General features: G+C 37.3%; 1 protein-coding gene across 4 annotated transcripts in view; it reads right to left on the reverse strand.

The window, feature by feature from the left end:
- CNTN4 (contactin 4) overlaps nt 1–23,562 on the reverse strand; it is a 1,023,175-nt gene that overhangs the window by 710,754 nt on the left and 288,859 nt on the right. Inside the window, exon 1 of one of the 4 annotated variants that reach the window (XM_070359497.1) lies at nt 7,758–7,947. The exons of the other annotated variants lie outside the window; for them this stretch is intronic. The gene's annotated coding sequence lies outside the window, so the exon portion shown is untranslated. Of the gene's footprint in view, nt 1–7,757; nt 7,948–23,562 lie in introns of those variants that run through there. 4 annotated transcript variants of the gene reach the window in all.

A 23,562-nucleotide genomic window follows, 5' to 3' on the forward strand; every position in this document is an offset into this window, starting at 1 on the left:
TACTGCTGCTGCTAAGTTGCTTCAGTCGTGTCCGACTCTGTGTGACCCCATAAAAAGCAGCCCACCAGGCTCTTCTGTCCCTGGGATTCTCCAGGCAAGAATACTGGAGTGGGTGGCCATTTCCTTCTCCAATGCATGCATGCATGCTAAGTCACTTCAGTCATGTCTGACTCTGTGCGACCCCATGGACAGCAACCCACCAGGCTCCTCTGTCCACAGAATTCTCCAGGCAAGAGTACTGGAGTGGGTTGACATTTCCTCCTCCAAGGTGGACTCTAGGAGCTCAGAAAGACTCTAGGACAAATAGACAGCAAAGAAACAGGGAGCGAGTCTATAATCACATGGAATTAAATCCTGCTAACAGTTTGAATGATCCTGGAAAAAGATTTTCCCCTTCAGTTCAGGAAAAACAAAAACAAAATAAAAAAAACATGTTGATCCCTTGCTTTCAACCTTACAAGACCCTTAGCAGAGATTCATGCTGTGCTTATACTTCTGACACAGAAAACCTGTGAGCTAATGAATGGGTATTATTTTAAGTCACTGAATGTGTGATAATTGTTAGTACAACAATAAAAATAAACATGTTTCAGGAGGAAAAAAATGATTTAGACAAATAAAATGATTCTTTTCATTATCTATATCAACCATAGAGCCTCATACATAATAACTACTGTTGATTGATAACAGGAATAAGAAAGATCTGATTTAAGGAAATTGAGAAAGCATTATATGGACAATCTATACTTACAGGATCCACTGTATAATTCAATCAGTCTGTTTGAGACCCATATGCATCACAAACCTACCCTCATCAATTTTCTAAAGAGTAACACGATAATGAGAGCAGAAAGAATTCAAGATTTGGACTGGAAATCAAATATAATCCAGGCCGTGTCTAACTCAATCATTAGTCAAGGAACTTCTGATATTTCATCCCCTCTTAAACTGAATTTTCTTATCTTTAATGTGGGTATATATTGTGCTATCTTGGCTTAAGATCAGTTCAGTTGCTCAGTCATGTCCGACTCTTTGCGACCCCATGGACTGCAGCACGTCAGGCTTCCCTGTCCATCACCAGCTCCTGGAACCTACTCAAACTCATGTCCATTGAGTTGGTGATGCCATCAAACCATCTCATCCTCTGTCATCCCCTTATCCTTCTGCCTTCAGTCTTTCCCAGCATCAGAGTCTTTCCCAGTGAGTCAGTTCTTTACATTATGTGGCCAAAGTATTAAAGTTTCAGCTTCAGCATCAGTTAACATCAACTTAAGTTAGATAACATAAATTAAAATTCTCATTGGGTTGGGTACATTATTTGCTGATTCTCAGAAACTGACTAAAATAATTGTTAGTGGTCAGATTAGTCTAGACTGTTAATTTACTAAGATTGATTCACAATTACTTACTATAATGCTTCTCTTTGAATATTCTTTTACTTTGAGATTATAAGTTTAATATGTTAGGAGGTGGTTTATTGTTTATAGTTAATAAAGAATAGGTATGGAGGAACAAACAGCAGGATGAAAAATGACATTATGGTAATCCTAAAGTTTTCAATCAACAGAAAGAATACTAAGAAAGTTTTTAAATTGCCCATGTTCCTTGTTGTGGGTTTCAATTGTGCCCCATCCCCCAATTCTTAGGTTGAACTCCTATCTCCCAGTGTGCTTCAAGATACGACCTGTATGGAAAGATGGGCATTGCAAATGTAATTAGGAAAGATGAGTTCATACTCAGCTGGACCCCTAATCCTTTATGAGTAATATCTTTTTAAAAGAAAACTTTGGACACTGACAGCTACATAAATAGAACACCATGTGAAGATTAAAGTTAAAATCAGGGTGAAGCCTCTGTATGTCAAGGAACAGTGAAGACCTGTAGCAAACCACCAGTAATCAGAGAAAGCCTAGAGGGGCTTCTCCCTTATAACACTCAGAGGGAACCAACCTGCAGAAACTTTGATCTCTGACTTCTAACCATCAGGTCTGGGAAACAAATATTACTGCTGTTGAAGCTACACAGTTCGTAGTATTTCATTATGAAAGCCCGAGTAATCGAATGCAGTCCTCTATTCAAGAGAAAATACAAAAGGAATTACTGCAATTATAATGATCCAACAAAGGGTATGAGCCACTTAAAAAAAATAACTTTCAAATAGCTTAAGTCCATTTAATTATTCTAAAAAAACAAATCTTGAACCATAAAGAAGATGGAAATCATTATATTCTATAAGAAACCAGTGGATATAATGCAAGATAGTTTGAGAAGCTTGCTTAAAATTAGAGATGATGGAGGAAACACTTGCATCTGAAACTTTCAACTTTGAATCCAGAGCTCCTTTCTCTATGCCATTTAATTAATTTTCATTTGGCTCAATTGCTCATCAGTTCAGTTCAGTCACTCAGTCGTGTCCGACTCTTTGCGACCCCATGAATCGCAGCACACCAGGCCTCCCTGTCCATCACCAGCTCCCGGAGTTAACTCAGACTCACATCCATCGAGTCAGTGATGCCATCCAGCCATCTCATCCTCTGTCGTCCCCTTCTCCTCTTGCCCCCAATCCCTCCCAGCATCAGAGTCTTTTCCAATGAGTCAACTCTTTGCATGAGGGAGCCAAAGTCCTGGAGTTTCAGCTTTAGCATCATTCCTTCCAAAGAAATCCCAGGGCTGATCTCCTTCAGAATGGACTGGTTGGATCTCCTTGCAGTCCAAGGGCCTCTCAAGAGTCTTCTCCAACACCACAGTTCAAAAGCATCAATTCTTCAGCGCTCAGCCTTCTTCACAGTCCAACTCTCACATCCATACGTGACCACTGGAAAAACCATAGCCTTGACTAGACGGGCCTTTGTTGGCAAAGTAATGTCTCTGCTACTCCTAAATTCAAATGGAAGAAACTATCAGACAAAAATGGTCAAGAAGCTCAGCACTTAGACTGTATGTTTAGAACACAATAAAATCCCATTAAACTTGGATGCAAGAGGAGTAGGAGGAGGAAGGCTGCAGGAAGGATCTAGCTGCCCTGGTGAGGCCACCTCCACAAGTCCATTGTCTTGATCTGTCTGTCAATGCAAAAATGCTTGAGCTGTTGGTGAGGAGTTTAGCGGAGCTTATGTCACAGACCTCACTTTTGTTCGATTCTGTTTTATTAGATTACCATCCAGCAGCTGTTCTTTGTCCCAAGAGGAATTCTAAGGTATTTTAAATTCCCAGCCAAGCTCCTCTGAGAAATACTCAAAATCCAGGTACCCTTTTGCCAGTTAACAAAATTGCTTCTGTAGGATTAAGCTGTTCAATTTTTGAGCTCTTAGTTAAAGTTCAGCTAGCAATGCAGTGTGGTGAACAAACAGCTACACTTGTGTGGTGCAAGCTTTAACCTCTGCAAAGTGTGCAGCCTTGCTGAAGAGCAAACTGTTATCAGCTATAAAAACAATGGGTTTGGGATCTCTAAAGAAAACATCAAATAGGTGTACTGTTCCTTTTGAATAAGAATGAAATAATTCTTTTTCTTGTTTGCTTCCCTTCCCTTGAATTACATGAATTATCTCTATCCCTCATCCCATTTGAGAAAACAAACAAAAAATATATCAGAAAGCTACTATTTTGCAGGAAAAAAGATCCAAGTTGTGAAATAATTTACATATGAAAGCATATTCAAGTGCAACCTATCTTGTATTATCTTAACTTCTGGATTGATACTCCAAAATAGCCACAGTGTTACATTATCCACAAATATCTGAGAGATGTCTGAATGTCACCAGGGAACAGTTTATCGATCTGACTCAGAGGAAATAAGGTGCACTAAAGCGGATATTATACAATAAGTCAGGAGACCCGATTTCTTTATCTGGCTCCATAACTCCACTACTAACGGGCTCGATGACCTTGAAAGGCCTTTTGGGAACTAAGCTCCCATTTGAGTAATGGGCTGCATGATCTCCGAGGTCCATTTCTAATCTAAAATTATGAGATCCAAATAATGTAACTACCTCCCCACAACCTATTAAAAAGTAATTCTTAATTGTGATTTTAACCTATTTGGAGAATAACTCTAAACAGGTCGATCAACATGGGAATAGCAAGATCATCTTTATCTCAATATTTGGTATATATTCTAAAGCAGGAAAGAGTATCACAACTTAAAGTGAAATGATTATTTAGCATGTACTATGGAGCCTGGCAGGCTACAGTCCATGTGGTCGTAAAAAGCCAGGCACGACTGAGAGACTAAGCACACACACATACATGTTCTATATTAGTTTCTCTATGCATTAACCTCTATATTTTAAGAATCCCATAAGTGAACTATAAGTTTGCTCCTCCAAGGGGGTAACTTTAAACTAGGGGAGGAAAAAGGGAAGGTGGTATATCTATCAGTTAGGACCTGAGAATTGGGGCATCAAGTAGTGTTTCTCCTATTATGAAGAGCATAATCCAAACTAATGCAAAGTAGTTGTTGGAAAACCTGGAATAAAAGTCGTCAGAAAGTTATTTTCTTTGCTTATGGGTGGAAAATATCACCAAATATTTTATTTTAAAAGTGATAATAGGTGTGATGTTTTTTCTACCATCATTTAGATAGTCATGTAGGAAACATTAATATTTTACTGATATTTTAGAAATATCTAATTGTTAATAAACCTACATTTTATATCTCATTGATTTATTGAACTAGCGTTTAGAAGCTGAGCTCTATTACTTACTTCTCAACTTATCCACAGAAACACAGTGTTTGTGACAGAGGAAAGTTTGATGTCAACACATGATTCCAAAACTTTGGAATAAAATCTCGGGGAAAAAAAAAGATATTATGGGGGAAAAGCAGAGAAAATTTCAAAATAATACAGGAAAAGGTTTCTGGTTTTGTACAGTATAAATGTTTAAAATAAGAAAACTATTATTTCATGGTGGTGTTTATCAGGAAAGTTCTATGAAGAAGATAGGTCTTAAAGGAGAAAAGGTTCCATATTACTGAAGGCAGAAAACCTGGAAATCATAACAGGATTGATTTTCAACCTATAGAAGTCACTTATATAAATAAAGTAACCCCATAATTAGTCTCAGTTTGTCTACCCACATTAAATTATATTACTGATGTACACAGTTATATTTCTCCTTGATATATTTCATAACTAATAAAATCACTCACATCTATTGATTTTATTTGAAGAAAAATGGGGAGGTTAGTCTTTATAAGATTCAAGATTCCCACCACAGCATGATTATGTGGTGAGTTGGTAATGACAGAAACCATTTGATTTTTTACTCTCATTAAAAATAAATATAGATTTAAATAAGATTCATGGCTACTCTACTCAGAATCCATATACCAGATCAAACCCATTACCACCCAAAACTAGAATTAATTGTAGAGATTCTTTTTTTTTTTGAAAAGTAGAAGCCCTCCTGATATAACAGATGAATGTAGTAATAGATTTACTGAACATTTAATATAAGAAAGACAAAAACTAAGTATTTTACATGCATTCTCTCATTGGATTCTCTCAATCATCTAATGAATGAGATAATTTTATCTTCATTTACAAATAGGGAAAGCAGAGCCTCAGAGAGATCACACAGTATGCAAAGGCTAGAAAGCAGCATCACTTGTTTTCAAAAACAACTCTAGTCTAATCCAGTCTGAAATCAAAGCTGCATCCTAAGACATCATGAAAAAAGTCCACTATATGAACACAGTCTTGAAACTGTGGTCACAGAAGTGACCATGGCTCAAACCTTACCTGAGTATATAAAAGATTAAAAGAAGACACCAGACAGAGTGTAGCAAATGAGTTACAAGCTTAAATACTTCTCCTGGCTTAACATGGTCAGCAGTGAGAAATGTCAAGACTAAACCTAGAGACTAACCGAGGGCAAAAACAATTCAAAACAGAAAGTGATCACAGATACAGAGCAAAAACAGAAGTTTAACCTTTTTTTCCACCTTCAATGGCTTTCTTACCATACACCTGCTCAAGCCTGAGGATGTTCTTTGCTTATTTTTTTTCCCCCAAATGCTTCCTAACTCCTAAGTCCTTATGGATTTTTAACTTACCATCTTTCATTGGGCATTTTTACAATTTAACATTAAGCTAACAAATCAACCTCTGAGACAGCCTGAATCTTAGACTCTATGGTTTCATTAAAACTCAAATACACAATCCAAATCTCTGGGCAATGAAAAGTAGGGAACCAAATTGGGTTAGCAAAACAGAACGGAGAATGAGCCTATCATTAGTGATCAAATGTCATTTCCAAGAGTTTCAGGGAACTCTAAATATGCTGTCCAACAGTGATGGGCCAGAAACTGGATCTTGGAAATGCTTTGGTTATAAAGAGATTTGTTTTAATATTGAACCAAAGCATAGTCTGCTCAGTACAATCGTACTAAACTGCTAGTAGTAAACCTACATCTATTCATTTTTCCCCTAATATATATTTAATGGGGAAACATCTCATACAGAAAATACAGTCAGGAAAATATTACCTTAAAAAAAAATGTTAGCTGTTGGCTAGTAGTGGAAATGGGTCTAAACTGTACAATATTAGTAGTACTGTATTATCAATGAAACAATTTCCTATAATTGTCATTCTGATGCATATTTGCCCCTAATTTTGCATCCACAAAACAATTTATTTAAAACATAAAATGATTATTTCACCTGAAAGGAGAAATGTTATTTTTTGTTCTTATTTTAATGCATCCTACAATTACGTGGCATTTCTTTCATTCAGAAAACTCTGTGGAAATGTATGCTATTGTTCAAGGCTACTTAAAATTACAGGCATTTTCATAATTTTTGATGAACTGTTATTTATATTTGAAGTACTACATGTCATATCCTGGCCCCTCTGGCCTAACCAGGAAAAATCATCGCTATTTTTAACACTTTTAACATCACATGGGTCCACACAAAATGTTAACTTGTCATTATGTTAAACACTGACTAACAAAAGTAACAGTGCAATCAAGGTGCTTTCATCTCACAGGTCATCTTCACAGTCAGCTGTTTTTATAGAATGAACTCACTATTTTCCTGTACCAAATTTAACCTCATAAAATTATTTGTTAAAACTGTAATCTGTTTTAATGTAAGTCAAACAGGACTAGCATCACTGCAGTGTACTCAAAATATTAAAGCTACTAAATTTCCTATTAGTAGTATGAAAGTTTGCACAGATTTAACCAATTATTTCTAAAACAGTGTCTTAGACTGGCTAAGCAACATAAACATAACACATTTATTTTAGCATAGCTAGCCATAACATGTATTTCTACATTATTAAAATATTAATAAAGCCACCAATTTATAATCATTGGCTAGGTCAGAGCATTGGTATAATTTCCTTCTTTAAATTTTGGTGTTGAACAGTTGTGGCATTTGTAATATCAGGTAAGACTGATGTTGTCTGAATCTGACAGAATCAATTGTGTGTATACTTGGAAAGCACAGTTCTGAAATATTCAGAAATTGCTGATAAAAGAAAAAGACAACTCTGCACATGAGACTAATCTTATGTTTGCAAAAAAAGAATAGAGTTAAGCTCATTGAGAAATGAACTCAAACCTCATTTCTTCAGGAGGTTTTTTAAAATAAAACAGCATTATATATTAAAGAGATAACCAAAAGAGTCTGGGAGGCTTCATCAAGTATTAAAGCTAAGTATCCTAGAAAAAAAAACAAAAAGGATCACACATTCTTAGTTCTTGCTTCTTTGAAGAGCTATAATTCATATATGAAAAACAACGTACTTACTAGATCAGATGTCTGCTTTCAACAAATACTTATCTTTAGCATAACTTCAATCCTTGGTGCATTATTTATTTCCTCCTTAGCAGCAGCAGAGATGCAAGATGTTCCAAAGCTTTGCTTTCAGACAGTTTTCTTCAACCACAGTCTTTTACATGTCCTGTTATTTGCTTCAGCATCTATGAAACAACTCCATCCTTCATGATAATCAAAACCCTTGAAGCAATCCACATCTGCTTCCTTATACTGAATTTCAAATCTGTTTGCAAAGAAAAAAAAAATCCTCTTCCTTGCTTCCTTGTATTTTATTTCAGAAAGTTTCATGGATTGAATATTCCAACTCCCTTTAACATACCACAGAGCACTAAATGGAAAGAATTACATTACTGCAGCTCCTTAGATTATAACTGATAAGGTGAGCCTTTTACATTTATATTAGGTTCTGAGGAGCTGATGCCATACCGGTTTAATAATTAATAATTCATGGAGCCAAATTACAGCCTTAGAAGGAAACAGCCTCTTTGACTAGTTCTTTCATAATCCTCTGATTTATGTATGACAGCAGAGAAGAGTTCTAGGAGAGGTTAATAATAAAAAAAAAAAAAAAAAATCCCAGACATGACTCTTGAGTTTTTAAAATTACTCCTACCTTTGCACAAGCTGAGTTTGTTGTAGCATCATGGGAGTTCTACCTCTCTGAGCACAGTCAATTAATTCAAAGGGATAACAGTATCATTTTAAATGAGCATCTGTCTAGTGAGGATGTCCAGGGGAAAGTAAGGGATATAGGGGGTTGAGGGAGCAGGTAGTAATTAAATTTGAGAGGCATTTTGGACCAAAAAGGAGAGGATTTCACTCGTTATTCCTAAAAAGTAACCTTTAATAGGATTGCTGAGAAGACACTTCAGGTTCAAATGTACCCTCTTTCTCATTATCCCTCAGATCTGAAAACTGACCCTGGGCTGGGTTACCCATAATCTGTGAAAGTTGCTCAGTTGTGTCTGACTCTTTGTGACCCAATGGACTATATATAGTCCATGGAATTCTTCAGGCCAGAAAACTGCAGTGGCTAGCCTTTCCCAACCCAGGGATTGAACTCATGTCTCCCACATTGTAAGCACATTCTTTACCAGCTGAGCCACCAGGGAAGCCCAAGAATACTGGAATGGGTAGCCTATCCCTTCTCCAGGAGATCTTCCTGACCCAGGAATCAAACCAGGGTCTCCTGCATTGCAGGTGGATTCTTTACCAACTGAGCTATCAGGGAAGCCCATAATCTGCAAGGCTTAGTAATTTGAAAGAACATATATAGAGAGGTATAATTTACATATATTAAATTATACCGATTGGAAGTGTACAGTTCAATCTGTAGTCCTATGAAGATACAGAATATTTTCATCACTCCAGAAGTTCCTTTATATTTTCTCCAGTCAATATCCTGCCCTAAAAGGAACTGACCTCTTTCATGAGAGATGTTACCTATTCAAATGTTCTACATAAATGGAAATGTACACTATATATATTAATATTTTGTTGTATCTGGAATCTTTCACTCATCTTGTTTTCAGATGCATTCATGTTACTACTTGTTATTGCTCTATAGTACTCCACTGTCTGAATATACTACTTCTTCTTCTATTGACAGACACCTAAGCTGCCCTCAGTTTATTTTTATGATTATGAATAAAGCTGCTATGAACATTCTAATATTAGGCTCTTTGTAGACACATTTTCATTTCTCTTGGCTACATTTCTTTGCATATAAATGTAATTATTAGGTCATGAAGTATAATTCTTTTTAAATTTTTATGAAACTGTTAAAATAATCCAAGATAACTGCCTCATGTCACATTCTCATCTACAATGTAGCAAAGTGTTAGTTGTTCCTCACCCTCACTGATATTTGTGGCTGTCAATTTCCTTCATTCTAGTCATTTAATTGAGTATTTAGTGGCCATATGGTCTCATTTTTCTGACAATTTACGATGTTGAGCACTTTTTTTCATATGCTTACTGGCAATAGGTTCAATCTTCACTAATTGTTAACAAACTGGGTTTTCAGTTAGTGATAGATCAACAAGAGACTTTGCACACAGGCCTAAGTCTCAATTGTCTCTGAAAAGTGCACCTAATGAAATGCATCTTTCCATTTGTCTAGAACTAGCCCCTGACCCTGTGAGCAGATACTGTTCCTGTTAACATGGAAACCCTAAACTCTACATACTCATTATACACTGCTCCTTTTATTCTAATTTGATGATGTTATGCCTTTGGTCATTTCTTTCATTCTCAAAATTTAAAAATAAGTTCCTTTGTTTATAAAGTGACATTCTTTTTAAACTTATGCCCATTCACATATCTATAAGTTTAGCTTCCATTGATGGATGTTGGACTAAGACCATTATTTGAACATCCATAGGCAACTATGCAGAGAAGGCAATGGCACCCCATTCCAGTACTCTTGCCTGGAAAATCCCATGGATGGAGGAGCCTGGTGGGCTGCAGTCCATGGGGTCGCTAAGACTCAGACACAACTGAGCAACTTCTCTTTCACTTTTCACTTTCATGCATTGGAGAAGGAAATGGCATCCCACTCCAGTGTTCTTGCCTGGAGAATGCCAGGGACGGGGGAGCCTGGTGGGCTGCTGTCTATGGGGTCACACAGAGTCAGACATGACTGAAGTGACTTAGCAGCAGCAGCAGGCAACTATGAGGGTCCCCAGGTGGCTCAGTTGTGGGTTTGATCCCTGTGTTGGAAAGATCCCCTGGAGAAGGAAGTGACAACCCCCTGCAGTATTCTTACCTGAAAAAAAAAAAAAAAAATCCCATGGACAGAGGAGCCTGGCAGATTACAGTCCACGATGTCATAAAGAGTCAGACAAACCTGAGCATGCATGCACACATATGTAACTATGACCAAAACTCACATCTTGATTTTCTTTCTTATTTGCAAAATGCAAACAATAGCTTTCTCTTAGAGGAATCATAAGGATTAAAATAAACAATTGGTACATGACATATTAGGACCCTTTGATTGCAGCAGTGTTGAGGAAGTAATAGCAGTTATGACACCTACTACCCAATCTACAGGGAACCTCAATTCACACTGAATTCCTTCAAGTAAATTAGTGGATTTATGACGATTCTTCCCTATATTTCACTTGATCTCTTCAAGCATATAATTTATTATCCACAAGTTTCAGTGATGATGATGATAACACTTAACAATTATTTACAGTTTATAAAGATAATAGAAAAAGAAGGTAATGTGATTTGAAATGTTCAATATTATTGCACCTGATATAATTTCACAGAGTAAGTCAGATCCATATACAAAAGTCCTGGTTATTTTATTAGGTGCATATTTGCAGACAGACTAAGATAACTATATTTATCTATCATCTATAAGTGTAATGAAATAGACAAAAAGAAGTATAATCCATATAATTCTATGAAAAAAAGTATGCCAAAATGAATGACTGATTCATATTTTTCCATACACTATCACCAGGATGAAAGAGAGCCCCAAGAGTTTATGGGAAAATGACACAGGTTATAGGGTTGAATTGTGCCCTCAAACCCCACGCACCCTCCACCAATTAATCTGCAGAAGTCCTAACTCCCAGAATCTCAGAATGTGCCTTATTTGGATACAAAGTTGTTTCCGATGTAATTACTTGAATTAAGATAATTTCTTTAGGCTGAGCCTTAATCCAATATGATTGGTGAAAAGGGGACATTTAGAGAGAGATAAGCATGAAGACAGTCATTGTGAAAATAAAGGCAGAGATCTGCACCCAACAGCTCCACAGACTACCAGCCAATCACCAGAAGGAAGAAGTATGATACTAAAGAGGTTCATTCACAGCGCTCAGGAAGAGCCGGTCCTGCCAGCACTGTGATCTAAGCTTTCCAGACCTGAGAAACATGGGACAATACATTTATGTGTTTCAAGCCACCCAGTTGCAGCACTTTGTTAAAGCAGCGCTGGCCCCACTACTACGACGGGCAAGTTAAGAGTTGCAGAATGAAAACCTGTGGGAGAATCAATCTCAGGTCTCCTAGGTCATGAAGTCTTTCCATTTTATTTCTCATCTGTCCCCAGGTCAGTAGGTGCCCAATATACTACTGGAGATCAGTGGAGAAATAACTCCAGAAAGAATGAAGGGATAGAGCCAAAGCAAAAAGAATACCCAGCTGTGGATGTGACTGGTGATAGAAGCAAGGTCCGATGCTGTAAAGAGCAATATTGCATAGGAACCTGGAATGTCAGGTCCATAAATCGAGGCAAATTGGAAGTGGTCAAACAAGAGATGGCAAGAGTGAATGTCGACATTCTAGGAATCAGCGAACTAAAATGGACTGGAATGGGTGAATTTAACTCAGATGACCATTATATCTACTACTGCGGGCAGGAATCCCTCAGAAGAAATGGAGTAGCCATCATGGTCAACAAGAGTCCGAAATGCAGTACTTGGATGCAATCTGAAAAACGACAGAATGATCTCTGTTCATTTCCAAGGCAAACCATTCAATATCACAGTAATCCAAGTCTATGCCCCAACCAGTAACGCTGAAGAAGCTGAAGTTGAAAGGTGAGGTCTTCTTGAAGGTCTTCTATGAAGACCTGCAAGACCTTTTAGAACTAACATCCCAAAAAGATGTCCTTTTCATTATAGGGGACTGGAATGCAAAAGTAGGAAGTCAAGAAACACCTGGAGTAACAGGCAAATTTGGCCTTAGAATATGGAATGAAGCAGGGCAAAGACTAATAGAGTTTTGTCAAGAAAATGCACTGGTCATAACAAACACTCTCTTCCAACAACACAAGAGAAGACTCTATACATGGACATCACCAGATGGTCAACACCAAAATCAGATTGATTATATTCTTTGCAGCGAAAGATGGAGAAGCTCTATACAGTCAGCAAAAACAAGACCACGAGCTGACTGTGGCTCAGTTCATGAACTCCTTATTGCCAAATTCAGACTTAAATTGAAGAAAGTAGGGAAAACCACGAAACCATTCAGGTATGACCTAAATCAAATCCCTTTTGATTATACAGTGGAAGTGAGAAATAGATTTAACGGCCTAGATCTGATAGATAGAGTGCCTGATGAATTATAGAATGGGCTTTGTTCATGACATTGTACAGGAGACAGGGATCAAGACCATCCCCATGGAAAAGAAATGCAAAAAAGCAAAATGGCTGTCTGGGGAGGCCTTACAAATAGCTGTGAAAAGAAGAGAAGCGAAAAGCAAAGGAGGAAAGGAAAGATATAAGCATCTGAATGCAGAGTTCCAAAGAATAGCAAGAAGAGATAAGAAAGCCTTCTTCAGTGATCAATGCAAAGAAATAGAGGAAAACAATAGAATGGGAAAGACTAGAGATCTCTTCAAGAAAATTAGAGATACCAAGGAAACATTTCATACAAAGATGGGCTCGATAAAGGACAGAAATGGTATGGACCTAACAGAAGCAGAAGATATTAAGAAGAGATGGCAAGAATACACAGAAGAACTGTACAAAAAAGAGCTTCATGACCCAGATAATCACGATGGTGTGATCACTGACCTAGAGCCAGACATCCTGGAATGTGAAGTCAAGTGGGCCTTAGAAAGCATCACTACGAACAAAGCTAGTGGAGGTGATGGAATTCCAGCTGAGCTATTCCAAATCCTGAAAGATGATGCTGTGAAAGTGCTGCACTCAATATGCCAGCAAATTTGGAAAACTCAGCAGTGGCCACAGACTGGAGAAGGTCAGTTTTCATTCCAATCCCAAAGAAAGGCAATGCCAAAGAATGCTCAAACTACCACACAATTGCACTCATCTCACACGCTAGTAAAGTAATGCTCAAAATTCTCCAAGCCAGGCTTCAGCAATATGTGAACCGTGAACTTGCTCATGTTCAAGCTAGTTTTAGAAAAGGCAGAGGAACCAGAGACCAAATTGTCAACATCTGCTGGATCATGGAAAAAGCAAGAGAGTTCCAGAAAAACATCTATTTGTGCTTTATTGACTATGCCAAAGCCTTTGACTGTGTGGATCACAATAAACTGTGGAAAATTCTGAAAGAGATGGGAATACCAGACCTCCTGATCTGCCTCTTGAGAAATTTGTATGCAGGTCAGGAAGCAACAGTTAGAACTGGACATGGAACAACAGACTGGTTTCAAATAGGAAAAGGAGTGCGTCAAGGCTGTATATTGTCACACTGCTTATTTAACTATATGCAGAGTACATCATGAGAAACGCTGGACTGGAAGAAGCACAAGCTGGAATCAAGACTGCGGGAGAGATGTTGATAACCTCAGATATGCAGATGACACCACCCTTACGGCAGAAAGTGAAGAGGAACTAAAAAGCCTCTTGATGAAAGTGCAAGAGGAGAGTGAAAAAGTTGGCTTAAAGCTCAGCATTCAGAAAACAAAGATCATGCATCCGGTCCCATTACTTCATGGGAAATAGATGGGGAAACAGTAGAAACAGTGTAAGATTTTATTTTTGGGGGCTTGAAAATCACTGCAGATGGTGACTGCAGCCATGAAATTAAAAGACACTTACTCCATGGAAGGAAAGTTATGACCAACCTAGATAGCATATTCAAAAGCAGAGACATTACTTTGCCAACAAAGGTTCGTCTAGTCAAGGCTATGGTTTTTCCAGTGGTCACGCGTGGATGTGAGAGTTGGACTGTGAAGAAGGCTGAGCGCTGAAGAATTGATGCTTTTGAACTGTGGTGTTGGAGAAGACTCTTGAGAGGCCCTTGGACTGCAAGGAGATCCAACCAGTCCATTCTGAAGGAGATCAGCCCTGGGATTTCTTTGGAAGGAATGATGCTAAAGCTGAAATTCCAGTACTTTGGCCACCTCATGCAAAGAGTTGACTCATTGGAAAAGACTCTGATTCTAAGATGGATTGGGGTAGGAGGAGAAGGGGACGACAGAGGATGAGATGGCTGGATGGCATCACTGACTCTATGGACGTGAGTCTGAGTTAACTCCGGGAGTTGGTTATGGACAGGGAGGCCTGGCGTGCTGCGATTTATGGGGTCACAAAGAGTCAGACATGACTGAGCGACTGAACTGAACTGAACTGATGATAATAGGCATATTAACTAGAAATTCAACAAGAGATACTTAATGATTAGGACCTGATGGATACGAAGGTGCAGAGTAGGGTTTCCAAAGGAGTTGTTGGAGGTTATAAAAAAGGAGGAGGAGGAACTAAGCCATATGAAATCACCAAATCTCTACCTGGATAGAGTTGTTCATGGATTTCCTAAAGAGAAATCCTCACATCCGGATGAGGTGACAAATGCTTTTATTTCTTTGACATTAACTTGTCCTTTGATAAGGTGGGCAAATGTATCTGGGAAGGCTGAGAAACAGTCCAGTAAAATTCCATTTAGCATTCTGATCTAGGGTCATGAAGCAGTGTTTTTCTTGGCTGAGCCTGGCAGTCTGGAGGAGGTTCAGTTCTGTTCTGAGCTCCATTAGAACAGCCACAATGACTCTAACATCTTGACTGAAACAAGCTGAATAAAACCTCACACCAACTACTTAATGCTGTTGTCTTTACTTGATGCACTGAACCAATAGACTGAGAACACCTACATAAGAGGCTTTACTCCACTTTTCCAAAACTGGTGGGTCATTCTAGTTCTTACAGTAAGCTCTCATGGGTCACAAACTCAATAAAAAAAAAAAAAAAAAAAGCAACCAGTAAAGTTTTTATGACCAGAACGGATATTTGATCCCAACTATTGGTTTATGGGAGAAGCAGTTCCAAGCTCAAAGTCCTTGATGAGGTCGTCTGCATGACCAATACATACAGTGTTGTGTAGCCAGTTATCTTTATCAAAATATGAAGGCATTGCATGCAAATGTCCTCTGCTCCAGCCTTCGCTTATGCATGATAGTATCCAAAATAAGACTCAATGGTCTCTGAAATGCATATTTTTGGAGAGGTCATGTTGGTAATTTCTGAGGTGTAGAAAAGGAACGGAGGTTAGAAAGCTGAGTTTATCTTGTTTTTACTTTCCTCTTATTCTCTCACGCTGTCCAGGTACTTCATTGTATCCTTCAGTTAACACCACAGCTTATCCACTTTTCTTAAAGAGTTTGTCATGACTTCATCTATTGAATTTCATAATGACTCTCAGCCATGTAGGGCTGAGATAATGCAATTGTAAAAATGGTCATAAAAGAAGCTAGCATGGATTTAATCAGGAAACAAGGAGTCAAATGAGCTTAAAATAAGAACACACTAAATGACTCTAACACACTCTTATTATGTACTCTGTTTCACTTTTCTGCTCCAGTAATTTTGGATTGGATGCTGGTTATTATATGTGAAGATATGGAAGGTATCCAACCCCATCAACAAAGGTACTCCTTGGATGCTAGCCATTTTGTCATGTTATCATGATGCCCACAGATTGTGCAGCAGGCAAGGTCAATATCAAGGCCATTACAAAATAAACCTGGCTCCTGTGTTACAGTCTTGCCATTCAGAATCTGTATGAAACACCTGCTATTAGAATTATAAGCCAGATAATAACCATTATGAATTCTGTTTTGCATCTTTTATTTTATAACCTAAAAAATGTAACGAACAATCTATATTCTGGAAGAAGGAAATCCCTTTTCAGAGTCTGTACTATTTAAAAATGAAAAAAAAGAATGAAGTTGCTCAGTCGTGTCTGACTCTTTGTAACCCCATGGACTGTAGCTTACCATGCTCCTCCATCCATGGGATTTTCCAGGCAAGAGTACTGGAGTGGGTTGTACTATTTAGAAGGCATTCAAATAAAAGCTTGAGTTTAGCAACTCTCTGAGCAAAGATACCTATGGGTACCTTATTTTTGACAAAGGAGGCAAAAATGTACAATGGGGCAAAGACAGCCTCTTCAATAAATGGTACTGGGAGAACTGGACAGCTACATGTAGAAGAATGAAATTGGAACACTTCCTAACGCCATACATAAAGATAGATTCAAAATGGATTAAAGACCTAAATGTAAGACCAGAAACTGTAAAACTCTTAGAGAATGACATAGGCAGATCACTTGATGACATAAATCAAACTAAGATCCTCTATGACCCACATCCTAGAGTAACAGAAATAAAAACAAAAGTAAACAAGTGGGACCTGATTAAATTAAAAGCTTTTGTACAGCAAAGGAAACTATCAGCAAGGTGAAAAGAAAACTCTCAGAATAGGAAAAAATAATAGCAAATGAAACAACTGACAAAGAGTTAATTTCCAAAATATACTAGCAGCTTATACAACTCAATGTCAGAAAAACAAACAACCCAATCAAAAAGTGGGAAAAAGATCTAAACAGACATTTTTCCAAAGAAGACATACAGATGGCTAACAAACACATGAAAAGATGCTCAACATCACTCATTATTAGAGAAATGAAAATCAAAACTACAATGAAATATCACCTGCCACTGGTCAGAATCAGTTCAGTTCAGTTCAGTTCAGTCGCTCAGTCGCCATCATCAAAAAGTCTACCAAAAATAAATGCTAGAGAGAATGTGGAGAAAAGGGAACACTTTTGCACTGTTTGTGGGAATGTAAAGTGATACAGTCACTATGGAAGATGGTATGGAGATTTCGTAAAAAACTAAGAATAAAACCACCATATGACACAGCAATCCCACTCCTAGGCATATACTCTGAGGAAACCAAAATGGAAAGAGATACATGCATCCCATTGTTCATTACAGCACTGTTTACAATAACTAGAACATGGAAGCAACCTAGATATCCATCAACAGATGAATGGATAAAGAAATTGTGGTACATATATACAATGGAATATTACTCAGTGATAAAAAAAGGAATGCATTTGAGTCAGTTCTGATGCGGCGGATGAAACTAGAGCCTATTATACAGAGTGAAGTGAGTCAAAAAGAGAAACATAACCATTATAGTCTAATGCATAATACAAAATCTAGGAAAAAGGTACTGAAGAATTTATTTACAGGGCAGCAGTGGAGAAACAGACATAGAGAACAGACTTTTGGACACGGGAAGACAGGTGGACAGGGTGAGGTGTATGGAAAGAGTAACAAGGAAACTTAAATTACCATATGTGAAATAGATAGCCAACGGAATTTGCTGTATGGCACAGGAAACTCAAACAGGAGCTCTGTATCAATCTAGACGGGTGGGTGGAGCGGGAGATGGGAGGGAGGTTTAAAAGGGAGAGGATATATGTATACCTATGGCTGATTCATGTTGAGGTTTGACAGAAAACAACACAATTCTGTAAAGCAATTGTCCTTCAATAAAAAAATAAAAAGAATGTGAAATCAATTTGGTTCACACTGTTCTTGGAAAGATGAGCTCTTTGTTTTCCATCTTCTGATTATACTCATAGTTCAGGTAAAATGAGTGGAACATAAGAAGTAATGAGTAGCCCTTAAAATTAATATCACAGGAATATCTTAATATCTTACAGGAAAAACAACAAAACAAGAAAAATCCTGCAAACTGGCTTTTTGGGTAAGAGCTTAGAGATAAAAGTAAAAGTGAAATTCATCCAGGTAGCTAATTTAGGTTTATGATAATTAAATTTCTTATAACTTTTATAATTTTCAGTTTCTTCTTCTAAATAGTCTTTCATGTTATTAATCAAATAATAATAAAATTAAAATTCTTATTCAATATAAAGCAACCACTTAAAATGGAAAAGGGTAACTTTATTATTTATTTATTCATTTATTTATTTTTACATTGTAGTCAAAATAAAACACAAAAATTATATTTCCTTTGATAAAAAATAAGTTCACTGCAGCATCATAACTCTTGGCTAACTTTATTCTTAAATGTTCTTTTTTCACTATTAATAAATATTTGCCTGGTAGAAATAACTCATCAGGTTAACACATTATAAACATGATTTGCAAAAAGTGTATGAAGACATTTTTTCACTGACTGGTAGAACCACAGTCCTTGAATTATCAAGAGCATTTTAAATAGACAACAAAACAATGGACTGGGTCACATTTATTATATAATTTAATATATATATTTAATTATAATTTATTATAATTCTTATTTTTAAAGTATTTAGTTCACTTATTGTTAATTTAACATAAGGATAGGTTTTATAACTTTGAATAAATCAAGATGACATGTAAAGTGAACATTTATTTGTTACCATAGAAGAATGTAATGACTGACAGTGGAAGTCACTTCATAACATAGCGTCAGCAAGTTCAAAACTAAATGCTATTCCCTCCCTTGTACACAGCTCTCCTGAAATACAGATCCAAAGCCAGGAGATAGAGATAAAAGCAAAAGGCAAATTCATCGATTTGCTACATATATGGCTTCCATAAATTTTAACCTTCTCCTTTACCTGTAAATAAGTAATTTTTTAAGTTAAATGCTCAGCTGTAGGTATGGCTTACCTCAGTTTCTTGTGGTAATGATGCCTATGCTCGAAAGTGAAAGTGTTAGTTACTCAGTCGTGTCCAACTCTTTACAATCCATGGACTGCAGCCCACTAGGCTCCTATGTCCATGGAATGCTCCAGGCAAGAATACCTATGCTCAAAGTCATTTTAAAATTATCAATTTATCTTTATCCTATTCATGTTTTTAGTTCTATCCCACTGCAAATAATAAGATAAGCTCCCATTTTGTTTCCAAAGAGGAAAACAAGCCCTTAGCTATCAGGCTTTTTCTAGCTAAAAGTTATAAATAGAACTATATTTGCAATTTTCATATATCTCCTTAGAAACATTCCAGCTTTGAGTATGTGAAATGTTTATGTTCTTTCATAAAGTTTTCCAAAAATTATTGCCCAGAATGGAAACATCTTTTCCAATAAATATTTTAAATGCAACATAAATGTACTTCACAAACAATGATTTAATTCTATAGTGTTGTGGGATATTACTGGGTATGTGAGCTGGCCCCTGATGGTCAAAGCATTCTTTACTGTCTGAAGTAGTGACAGAACAATAGCCACACAGAAAGACTGATTTGTGCATCTCAGTGTTACAGCCTGGCTGCTCTGTTGCCACCACACAAAGATTAAGCAGACAGCACAGTAATTTGGGGGGAACTAAGGGAAATAATCCACTTAGAATGTAAGCAAAAACTTACGTAAACATTTGTTCTTTCCATTCTGGTAGCATGCTAGGCAATGAGATATGAATATGAATAGTACATAAGCCTTTCTTTGAGTAATTCATGATCATATAATTGTAAAAATATAAGAATAAATGTAGTGTGACAGGCCAATTAAGAAATAACATGTGCAAAGTATAGCAATACATAATTACTGTTATGGAAGTGGGGTGATTACCTCTCTTTTGAATGTAAGAGAAAGTTTCTCAGAAGTGGTGGCTGAGCACATGGGGATTTATTCATCCTTTTATCAAATAGTCATGGAGCACTGTCATGGTTTAATTTGTGTTCCCCAAAGAGATGTTAATGTCTGAACTCCTGGTATCTATGAATGTGACCTATTTAGAAATAAGATCTTTACAGACACAATCAAGTTAAGATGAGGTCATTATTGTGAGTCATAATCCACTGTGAGAAAAGGAAAATTAGGACATACATACAGAGGGAATACAGTCTAGTGAATACAGAGATTGATTGGAGTTCTGCTCCCATAAGTCACTGAATGCCTGGAGCCACCAGAAGCAACAGCCAAGGATGGATCACCTACCAGAGGTTTGAAAAGGGACCTGGTCCTGTTGACATCCTGACTTTAGATTTCTAGCCTCCAAACTGTGAAAGTAGATTTCTGTTGTTTAAGCATTCAACTCAGGATCTAGGGGCTTGTTATAACAGCCCTAGGAAACTAATACAAGCATCTACTACAGACAACACAAGAAGAATATTACTCAGGAGACACAGCTAGAGATTATCATAGTAAGTAAAAGTAAGTCAGAAAGAGAAAAACAAACACCATATGATGTCATTTACATGTAGAACCTAAAATAGGGCACAAATGAACCTATCTACAGAAGAGAAACAGATTCATAGAGAATAGACTTGCAGTTGCCAAGGGGGTGTGGGAGCAGAGGGATGGACCGGGAGTTTGGGGTTCGTAGATGCAAATTACTACCTTTAGAATGGATAAACAACAAGGTCCAAATGTACAGCACAGGAAGCTCTATTCAATATACTGTGATAAACCATAATGGAAAATAATATTTTTTAAAAAGAATGTAAAAAAGTATATCATTCAGGAAACAGTAGTGAAAATAACAAAGACTCAAGATGCTTGTAGGTTGTCATGGGCAATGAGAATAATATAAAGCAAACACAACTTATGAAGGAGTGTTGTTGGGTGGGAGCATTGGAAATGATTTGATCTCAGCATAGAAAAAAGTGGGGTGATGAGGCTGGTGAGGAAGGCAGGACCAGACCATAAAAACTCTTCTATGTATTTATGAAGAGTTTGGAGTTAATCTATTTTTAACAACAGTATGGTTTAAGTTAGGGAATTAGTGATGTGTTTATACTTTAAGTAGGTCTCTCTGATGGCAAGGTAATCTATTTGCTCTGGGCAATAACAGAGGAAAGAGACCAGTTTGGAAGCTACAGGAATAGGCCTGGAAAGAGAAAATGAGGATCTCAGTGGTGGTCGTAACAAGGAGTTTCAAGTCAAATTGATTCCAAACTTAGAACAATATAAAATAGGTTGTGGGGAACTCATTTTCTTTATTATCTTCTCAAATATTGTTTAAGGCAATGTGTTAATAAAAAAACAACATCCTCAAAAATAGATAAAATGTTAAGTAAAATTTAGTCCTTCCATTTAGAAATCAATAATGTAGAGATGACATAGACACACACATACATAAACATGTTGCGTCCCTCTCAGTGTGGGAGTCAAAGACAAATCTGCTGCTTGAAATGCTGGACTAAGATCTGGCAGATGTCAGCATCCTATGTGAGTCTCAAAGCAGAAAGAGAGACTTCACAAAGGGACCGTCCTTAAATCCTGGTTCATCTGGGCATTTGCAGTTCACTCTGACTTAGGGTTTGGTTTTGACAAACTTACAATCTTCCAAAGCTGTTGTGTTTTTTAAAAAAACATTAAAATAGGCATAAGCAACAAATCTCTCCTTGGCATTTTCTCACATTAAATCTAAACAGTAAGAAAATTCCTCTTGCTTTATTCTCCCTCCATAATCGGAAAGGTGAGTGTTAGTCTCTCACTCATGTCCAACTCTTTGCGACCCCTTGGACTGTAGCTTAAAGGCTCCTTTGTGCATGGAATTCTCCAGGCAAGAATACTGAAGTGGGTAGCCATTCCCTTTTCTGCTATGTAATCTAACAGATGGATGGATTTATGTGCACGTGACTTTGGAAGAGGCAAGAAAAGAACTTTGATGGAAGCAAACTTCCACTGGACTACAGCAACTGGACTCTGGGTTCACAGTGCTTACCCTCCCCTTGGTCAGAATAACTGAACCTACTTAACAGTCAGTCAGTATATGGAGGTTAAGAGCTATGCTCAGACCCATCTTGTTCAACAATAATGCTAACAATAATGATAATGGCTAATGAATATTGAGCCCTTATCATATGCCAGGATCCATGCTATAAACTCAATGCATTATCTTATTTGATCTACTCAGGAAACCAATAAGTAGGCTGTAAACTTATTCTCATTCTACTGATAAAGAAATCATACCTCAGGAAAGATAAACAATTTTTCCAAGTGGTGAATTGAGGATTTCAATGTATTTTTAATTATTAAGCTATTACAGTCAATCATAGGTACCAAATGTCTATGATATATGTGTGTATGTATATGTGTTTGTGTGTGTGTGTGTGTGTGGAGTAGGGGAGAGAAAGAGAAGAGGGGAGGAAGTGAGGAAGGAGAGAAAGAGAAAATAAATTAATGGGCTTGTGGCAAGATTTTGCAGGGACAAAATTCAAATTCAGCTCCATCTCTGCTGTGCTACCTGGGACAATTTACCTAATCTCCATTGACTTCAGGGTTTCCCTGATGGTTCAGTGGTTAAGATTCTGTCTGCTAATGCAGGAGTTGTGGGTTTGATCCTTGATCCAGGAAGATCTCTTGGAAGATTTCCTTGGAGAAGGAAATGGCAACCCACTCCAGTATCCTTGCCTGGGAAAATCCCATGGACAGAGGAGCCTGGAAGTCTACAGTCCATGGGGTCACAAAAGGGTCAGATATGACTTAGTGACTAAACAACAATAGACCTCAGAATGCAAAATGGAGAAAATAAGTAGTATCTCCTTTGAATGGAGATGGAAAAATTAAGAGTTACTTTAGGAAACTGCACAGAAAGCAGGGAGAGAGCACTATGGAGCTAGTGTCATAATTTTCTTCAATTTTATCATCATCATTCTAAGCAGTTACTCATCACTCTAGATATTTAAATCAGAGTTGAACAAATACACAGCAGGGTATTATAAAAAAGGATTCACAACCTGGATAGGTAATTGGGTAAGATAACCATTATCCTGTGAGTTACAATCTGTGATCATATCAGTCCGGGAAATGCTACATAACATATTCCCTTCTTGAAATTTCAAAATGTTTACATTATGTTGCTCCCCAAATTTTCCCGACCTGCATAAGAGACTTAAAAGAAAAGGGTCAACCAGATCTGATTCCCAAGTCGAGCCAAGAAACATACTATACTAAGTCAAATATTGGGGACCCTCTTTCCCTAAAAAGGAAAAAGAAGACCACAGTTTAAAAATTCTGAAATAACTGGTACCCATGACACTAGAACACAACAGCATTGAATTGAGAAAAGAGGGGACACATACAAAAGACATGGA

This window comes from Bos mutus, chromosome 22 (genome assembly GCF_027580195.1).
Source record: "Bos mutus isolate GX-2022 chromosome 22, NWIPB_WYAK_1.1, whole genome shotgun sequence".
Taxonomy (NCBI): domain Eukaryota; kingdom Metazoa; phylum Chordata; class Mammalia; order Artiodactyla; family Bovidae; genus Bos; species Bos mutus.